We start from the raw sequence: 8,384 nt of genomic DNA, 5'->3' as shown, positions 1-8,384 counted from the left end.
GAAGAGTTCCTCTCCTTGAGGTGTTGTTATTGTTGTTCAGTCACTACATCGTGTCTGACTCTTTACAACCCCGTGGACCGCAGCATGCCTGGCGTCCTTGTCCTTTACTATCTCTCAGAGTTTGCTCAAATACATGCTCATTGAGTCCATCAGGCAATCTAATCATCTCATCCTCTGTTGTCCCCTTCTCTTGCCCTCAGTCTTTCCCAGCATCAGGGTCGTTTCCAATGAGTTGGCTCTTCACATCAGGTGGCCAAAGCATTGGAGCATCAGCATCAGTCCTTCCCTTGAAAATTCAGGACTGACTTCCTTTAGGATTGACTCATCTGATATTCCTGCAGTCCAAGGGATTCTCAAGAGTCTTCTCCAGCACCACAATTCAAAAGCATCTATTCTTTGGTACCCAGTCTTCTTTATGGTCCAGCTCTCAATATCTGTACACGACTAGTGGAAAAAACATAGCTTTGACTGTGCAGACCTTTGTTGGCAAAGTGATGTTTCTATTTTTTAACACAGTATCTAGTTTTGTCAAAGCTTTTCTTCCAAAGAGTCTTCTTTTAATTTCATGGCTGCAGTCACCGTCCACCATGATTTCAGAGCCCAAGAAAACAAAATATGTCACTGCTCCCAATTTTTCTTCTTATAGTTGCTGTCAAGTGATGGGACTGGATGCCATCATCTTAGCTTTCTGAATGATGGCTTGGTTTTAAGCCAGTTTTTTCACTCTCCTCTTTCACCTCTTCAAGAGGCTCTTTAGTTGCTCTTCAATTTCGGCCATTAGAATAGCATCATCTGCATATTTAAGGTTGTTGATAGTTCTCCTGGCAATCTTGATTCCAGCTTATGCTTTATCCACCTTGGCATTTTGCATGATGTACTCTGCATATAAGTTAAATAAGCAGGGTGACAATATACAGCCTTGAGGTAATCTTTTCCCAATTTGGAGCTAGTCTGTTGTTCCATGTCTGGTTCTAACTGTTGCTTCTTGACCTGCACACAGATTTCTCAAGAGACAGGTAAGGTGGTCTGGTATTCCCATCTCTTTAAGAATTTTCCACAGTTTGTTGTGATTCACACTGTCGATTTCCTTGCCTTTTCTTTGATCAAACGAATGATGGTTATTTGACCTCCGGTTCTTTTGCCTTTGCTAAACCCAGCTTGTACACCTGGAAGTTTTTGTTTCATGCATTGCTGAAACTTAGATTGAAGGATTTTGAGCATAACCTTATTAGCATGCAAAATGAACACAATTGTTCAGTAGTTTGAACATTCTTTGGCACTGCCCTTCTTTGGGATTGGAATGAAAACTGACCTTTTCTAGTACTGTGGCCACTGCTGAGTTTTCCAAATTTGCTGGCATATTGAGTGAAGTACTTTAATGGCATCATCTTTTAGGATTTGAAATAGCTCACCTGGAATTCCATCACCTCCACTAGCTTTGTTTGTAGTAATGCTTCCTAGGGTCCATTTGACTTCATAATTCAGGATGGCTGGCTCTAGGTGAGTGACCACACTATCATGGTTACCCAAATCATTAGGATTTTTTTTTTTTTGGTAGAGTTCTGTGTATTCTTCTTAATTTCTTCTGCTTCTGTTAGGTCCTCTATCATGCCTGTCCTTTTAATGTTCCCTTGATACGTCCAAGTTTCTTGAAGACATCTCTAGTCTAGTCTTCCCATTCTTTTAACTCTACTTCTTTGCATTGTTCATTTAAGAAATCAGAAAAAGAGGGGATATATACATATACATGTATATGTATATTGAATTTCTTTCCCATTTAGGGGTGTGATACAATTTTTATGTTAGGGTCTCTGGCAAAGAAGCAAGAGCAATGGCAAAAGTTCCAGCCAAGATAACAAGTTTTAAAGGGCAAGGAAAAGGAAGAGACAAGAAAGACAGAGAAGATAAAGGAGAAATGAAGAGAGGAAAACATACAAAAGGAGAAGAAAAAGAGTAGAATGGAAAGGGGAGGGAATGGTACTCATTTGTTTGTTTTTTGCTGTTGTTGTTATTTTGGGTTTATTTCTTTTAGCTTTCAGTCCACGTTCTTTCAGTAATAGCATCCTCCATTTACCCTTTTCGATTACATCCTCCCATTCGGATACCATCTGGTGGGACTATTGTTCAGAAGCGGGGTGCCTTCCCCCAACCAAGGAGAGAAGAGTTGACCATAGTTAAACCAGTCAAACCCTCTCTCTTTGGAATCCCAATCCTTGCTTCTAGATGCAGCTGTTGAGACTTTCACACTGTGGAGACTCGTGAGCTGCTTGGTTCAGTCCTTTCCGACACTGGATCTTCAGTCTTCTCTCTTCAATCCTTTGAGCTTCCTGACTTTGCCCAATAAATTTCTTTCTTTCCTTTTTTTTTTTTTTTTTTTTTGACCTTGCTACTCAGCATATGGAACTTCCCTGCCCAGGGGTCAAACCCATGCCCCCTGCACTGGCAGCATGGAATCTTAACCACTGGACCACCAGGGAAATCCCAATAAATTCCTTTCTTGCTTAGATTTACCAGAAGCAATTACTGTTGCTTGCAACCAAAGAACTCTACCTGGTACAGTCGAGGAAGAAGATAGGTGAAAATACATGTGCAAAATAAGATCTGAGTGAGATCCATTGAGAATATAATTTCACATCCTGAATCAGTAGATACTGCGGAAAACAATTTCAGCTTAAACCTGAAAAAGATGTGCAAATTTGTATTCAATCATCGCAGCTCTCCAGAAGCACATATAATCACACTGTAAAGTAGCAAAGGGTTTCTAAAAGGTGAGAGTAATATTCTCTTTCAAGGATAACCTACTGCAAGATTGACATCACAGTTTTGAGCAATGAAAAGAGAATGTGCTTCCTGAAAGGCCAAGGTTTACCTCTGTTTTTACTGGGTAAGATCTTTGTGTCTTTGATGATTTCACATCGTTGGCATGACTAAAGGATTTTTCAATTCAAATTGAACTCCTTCAACTTAGCTAGTCCCTCCCACCTCCCCCCAGTTGCCCCCTGGGATTCTTTCTTTTCACTGCCAAGGATTAAATTCTCTGTGAAAGCCATGAAGGCAATAGAAATCTGTACAAGAAATGAGACACAAAACTGTCCAAAAAGAGAGACGCAAGCCCAAAGCTTGAGTGAGAAAAATAATTGAACTCTTATTCATACTGGAAAAAAGTCTAGTTTCAAACCAGGTTTTTTATTGACATTTTTTGTCCAGAAAAGTATCATTATTTATGAATAAGACACTGTTGTTTTTCTACTTTACCAAAGATGCTAAGTTTTGCATGTTTTAAACACCAAACAAACATCTCCATAGAAAATGGCTTGCTGCCAGTTTCTGGTGAGCACGCCAGACTTTCAAAACAGCTCAGATATAGCAGCTCTGTGTTGATGGGTGAGCAATTCAAGACAGAAGGCTGAATTAGAACTCCGTCCTGATCCTGTGTGAGATGCTGGTTTTATTGGGTCATAGCTTGGTGATTAGAATGCAACCTCCCATGCCTACAGTAGCACAAATCCATTGCTCCCTCCTCAAACTACACACATGAAAGGCACACATGTTAGCAATGTGGAAACATCAGATGTGATGAGTACAAATGCAAAGGACTACACATTGTAGACCTGAACTATTACCTTGTTATTTCATCAGTCCTAACTCTCTCCCCAGTGGCTCAGAAGGTAGAGAATCTGTCTGAAGTACAGGAGACCAGGGTTTGATCCCTGGGATGGGAAGATTCCGTGGAGAAGGAAAATGGCAACCCACTCCAGTATTCTTTCCTGGGAAATCCTATGGGCAGAGAAGCCTGGTGAGCTATAGTCCATGGGGTTGCAGAGTCAGACACAACTGAGCAACTAACACTTTCACTTTTTTTTACTCTCTCCACCTCACATATGAAATATCTTCCATTAATTTTATATTATTTTTTGTTAAAAAATATATATTTATGTATTTGCCTGCACTGGGTCTTCGATCTTCCTTGTGGCATGTGGGATCTTTAGCTGTGGCATGAAAACTCTTAGTTCCAACTTGTGGGATCTGGTTCCCTGACCAGGAATTGCACCTAGGCCCCCTGCATTGGAAGCACAGAGTCTTAGCCCCTGGCCCACCAGGGAGGAACCATTACATTAATTTTATATCCTTGTAATTGGTGCATGGAGCCATAAGTTGTGCCCAACTCAACTAAAGAGGTTGCCAGTTTAGACATAATGATGAGGGGGTTCATACAAGAATGATATATTATCAGAATTGTATCATCTCATTTTCTGTCTGTTAACCCAAAAGCTCACCAGAAGCCTGAGCCTGAATAAAACGGAATATGATCAATCGACAAGAATTGCACTCTATATATTAACTCTCATAAAATAGTCCCTTGAAAATGTCTTTCCTTTATGTTTATTTGACATGGGAATTTGTTGTTGTTTTATGTTCATTCACACATTTCTGCTCTGTGTGACAAAAATGAGCTTGGGGGGAAAAAATCACAGATTATTATGTTAGGGCTCCCAAATGGTTAGATGACCCTATCCAAGAAAAAAACAACAACAACCCTAAGAGTTCTTTGTTTTTCTTATAATTGCTCAGGCTTTAATTCTATTGAAAAATGACCAGAAAAGCCAATCTATGAAACCACTCTTTAGCATCTGATAAATGAGTCAGTCTGATGGGCCTCCACAGTCCCATCAGTCATGCTTCTCAGTTAACACTGCATATTTTCACATGGGACAGTCATTAAACAAACCTTTCGACACGACAGGACTTCAGTCATTCTGTTTCATTTCCCAGAAGGAAGAATAATGGAATAAAGCCTGGAAAGGTAAAAGAAAAAGGAAAGCATATTACACACACACACACACACACACACACACACACACACTTCTTTCTAACCTATATGTCTTTGCAACTTAGTTTGTTATAAAGAGCTCCTGTGGCCTATGAAGTAGCCAAAAAAAAAAAAAAATGTACAGGAGACATTTATTCCTAAATCCTCAGGACACTTTAATGAGATAGCAGGAGATATTCTGCTAAATAATAATATTATTATTTAGCCCTTAATGATTGGGAAAATTAAGCAAAGTGAGGCTGAAAAATATATCTAATAGTACACTACCAATCTGATTTAAAAGGCCAGAACTTGCTCAAATAACCTTGTTTGGGAAAAATGAATCTAAGATGGAGAGTGACCTGGACCAGATAACTTCTATGTGGATCCAGATGTTATTTCCATTCTATTCTAAATAGCACTGCTTTTAACCATAGACTAAGAGAGCTCTGGTACCTCCCAGGAGAAATCAGACTGTCAGACCTCTCCCTTGGATTACTGTGCACCCCCCGGCGCCCCCCTACACACACAAGCTCCCACACTCATGCTCTCTACACAAACCTACCAGCTGCCCACCAGAAAACCAGAAACAGGTGCCTCAAGACAGGGCTGTAAGGGAAGTCTTCTTGTGGATGGACAACCCTTAGCAGCTGTAGGAATTCTTCAACAAAATCACCCCTTTGGCTTCACTTCCAACTTTTGGCTATGATTCAAATAAATACATAAAACATATATGTTTTGCAGAAAACATAAAAAATACACAGAAATCTTAAAAAAAAAATTATTCATAATCTCACTACCCAGAGTGATGTCTGTCAATATTTTGGGATAGTGTAAAACAAAAAATGTTTAAATAGTCATTTGGGTTCCCACTGTACTTAGAATTCTTCTTAATATTTCATTTATTTATTTGGCTGCACTGGGACTTAGTTGCTACACACAGGATCTTCCTTGTGGCTTAAGCTCACTAGCTGTGGCACTCAGCTTAGTTTTTCTGCAGCCATGTGAGATCTTAGTTCCCCAACCAGGGATTGAACGCACATTGCCCTGCATTGCAAGGCGGATTTTTAACCAGGAAATCCCTGTACTTGCAATTTTGAGTCCTGCTTTATTTTACCTTATTTTTTTGAGACTTTAAATTGTGAGCCTTTCTCTGTGTCATAAAGCATTCTTGTAATCACCACACACATCTAGTGCATAAAAAATAATGATTATAGAGATCAAGGAGATACCACAAAGCCAAAGGGGAAAAAGTAAACAATCTAAAAGTTGAAGATGAAAGAATGATCATTCCTATTACTAATTTTCAAATCCTAAAGGGGAAAAATGTTCAGGAAAAAAATTAGAAACTAGTAAAATAAGAATGACATTACTTTGATCAACATATAAAATAATGAAAAGATAGCAAAGGCATAATATATAAATATTGAAACCGAGCAGGGCCCTGTGGGTCTCCCAGGCACTGAAGCTTTTCCATCTCCCATTTCTTGCGGGCAAGACTCCAGCCTCCATGGCTTTCCCTAAGTTCCAAAGGGCAGCTTCTAACAGTTGCTAATTAGGGGAGGAGCAGCCAAGAAACCACCTGAGACAAGATTAAAGGGACTAGAGCAGTTCATCAAGATTGGGAGACCCCCACCTGAGACAAGATAAGGGAGTACAAGTTCTTGTTTTTCAGTCTCTCAGTCATGTCCAACTCTTGGCAATCCCGTGGGCTGCATGCAGCACAACAGGCTTCCCTGTCCATCACCATCTCCCGGAGCTTGCTCAAATTCATGTCCATTGAGTCAGTGATGTCATCCAACCCTTGCATCCTCTGTCATCCTCTCCTCCTCCTGCCTTCAATCTTTTCCAGCATCAGGGTCTTTTCCAATGAGTCGGCTCTTCGTATCAGGTGGCCAAAGTACTGGAGCTTCAGCTTCAGCCTTGCTCACACATTAATCTTGTCAGAGGCCCTGCTTATGAATCATTGTTATAAAACCCATCCTCAAATCCTCCCAGGTTGGGACACAGCTTTTTGAGGCAGGAGCCTGATGTGTCTCCCTTTGCCTGGCAAAGTAGTAAAGCTGTTCTTTTCTACTTCACCCAGAACTCTGTCACCAGGAATTGATTTGCTCTGATGTACAAAGAGGCTGAGCTTTCAGTAATACAATTGTTAGGGGATGAACACAGACTGAAACGGCCCACCCTGGCCAGGCATCCTCGTAACCATTTGCATGAGTCATTTTACAACTGGAAGTCCAGGTAAGGAATACGGAACTAATAAGCCATCACCAACAGGGAGAGTTCAGGTAAGTTCAGTCGCTCAGTTGTGTCCAACTCTTTGCAACCCCATGGACTGCAGCACGCCAGGCCTCCCTGTCCATCACAAACTCCCAGAGCCTACTCAAACTCATGTCCATTGAGTCGGTGATGCCATCCAACCATCTCATCCTCTGCCGTCCGCTTCTCCTCACGCCTTCAATCTTTCCCAGCAACAGGGTCTTTTCCAATGAGTTAGTTCTTCACATCATGTGACCAAAGTATTGGAGTTTCAGCTTTAGCATCAGTCCTTCCAGTAAATATTCAGGACTGATTTCCTTTAGGATGGACTGGTTGGATCTCTTTGCAGTCCAAGGGACTCTCATGAGTCTTCTCCAACACCACAGTTCAAAGGCATTAGTTCTTCAGTGCTTAGCTTACTTTATAGTCCAAATGTCACATCCATACCTGACTACTGGAAAAGCCATAGCTTTGACTAGATGGATTTTGTTGGCAACGTAATGTCTCTGCTTTTTAATATGCTGTCTAGGTTGTCATAACTTTTCTTCCAAGGAGCAAGCACTCAGAGATGCTCAGAGGGCTCAAACTTTATGCCCTCAGGACCCAGAGACTCCACAGAGACTAAGACAAAACTGTGTTTGAGTGTCTCCTACAGAGGTAGGGGTCAGCAGTAGACTGCTGCAGGGGTAGGGGCTTTGGGTGCAGCAGACCTGGGTATGGCATAAGCAATCTTGGAGGAGGTCACCATTAACTCCACCACAGAGCCGCCAGAACTTACACAGGCCTGGGGAGACAGACTTTTGGAGGGCACAGATAGAACCGTGTGCACCAGGACCCAGGAAAAAGGAGAAGTGGCCACAGGACTGGAAAAGGTCAGTTTTCATTCTAATCCCAAAGAAAGGCAATGCCAAAGAACGCTCAAACTACTGCACAGTTGCACTCGTCTCACATGCTAGTAAAGTAATGCTTAAAATTCTCCAAGACAGGCTTCAGCAATACATGAACCGTGAACTTCCAGATGTTCAAGCTGGCTTTAGAAAAGGCAGAGAAACCAGAGATCAAATTGCCAACATCCGATGGATCATTGAAAAAGCAAGAGATTTCCAGAAAAACATCTATTTCTGCTTTATTGACTATGCCATCGCCTTTGTCTGTGTGGATCACAATAAACTGGAAAATTCTGAAAGATATGGGAATACCAGACCACCTGACCTGCCTCTTGAGAAACCTGTATGCAGGTCAGGAGGCAACAGTTAGAACTGGACATGGACCAACAGACTGGTTCCAAATAGGAAAAGGAATACGTCAAGGCTGT

At 41.3% G+C, this 8,384-nt stretch overlaps 1 long non-coding RNA gene across 1 annotated transcript; it reads right to left on the bottom strand.

The window, feature by feature from the left end:
• Positions 1–1,519: 1,519 nt before the first annotated feature.
• On the bottom strand, positions 1,520–7,177 carry LOC110138299 (uncharacterized). The gene is made up of 2 exons (XR_002314182.2): positions 4,730–7,177; positions 1,520–3,777 (listed from the first exon to the last, which is right to left on the bottom strand). It is a non-coding gene; the product is annotated as an uncharacterized lncRNA (long non-coding RNA).
• Positions 7,178–8,384: the final 1,207 nt, after the last annotated feature.

This window comes from Odocoileus virginianus, chromosome 8, assembly GCF_023699985.2.
Source record: "Odocoileus virginianus isolate 20LAN1187 ecotype Illinois chromosome 8, Ovbor_1.2, whole genome shotgun sequence".
Taxonomy (NCBI): Eukaryota; Metazoa; Chordata; class Mammalia; order Artiodactyla; family Cervidae; genus Odocoileus; species Odocoileus virginianus.
The sequence above is the reverse complement of the archived record's forward strand: the minus strand, read 5'-3'. Positions and strand labels throughout refer to the sequence as shown.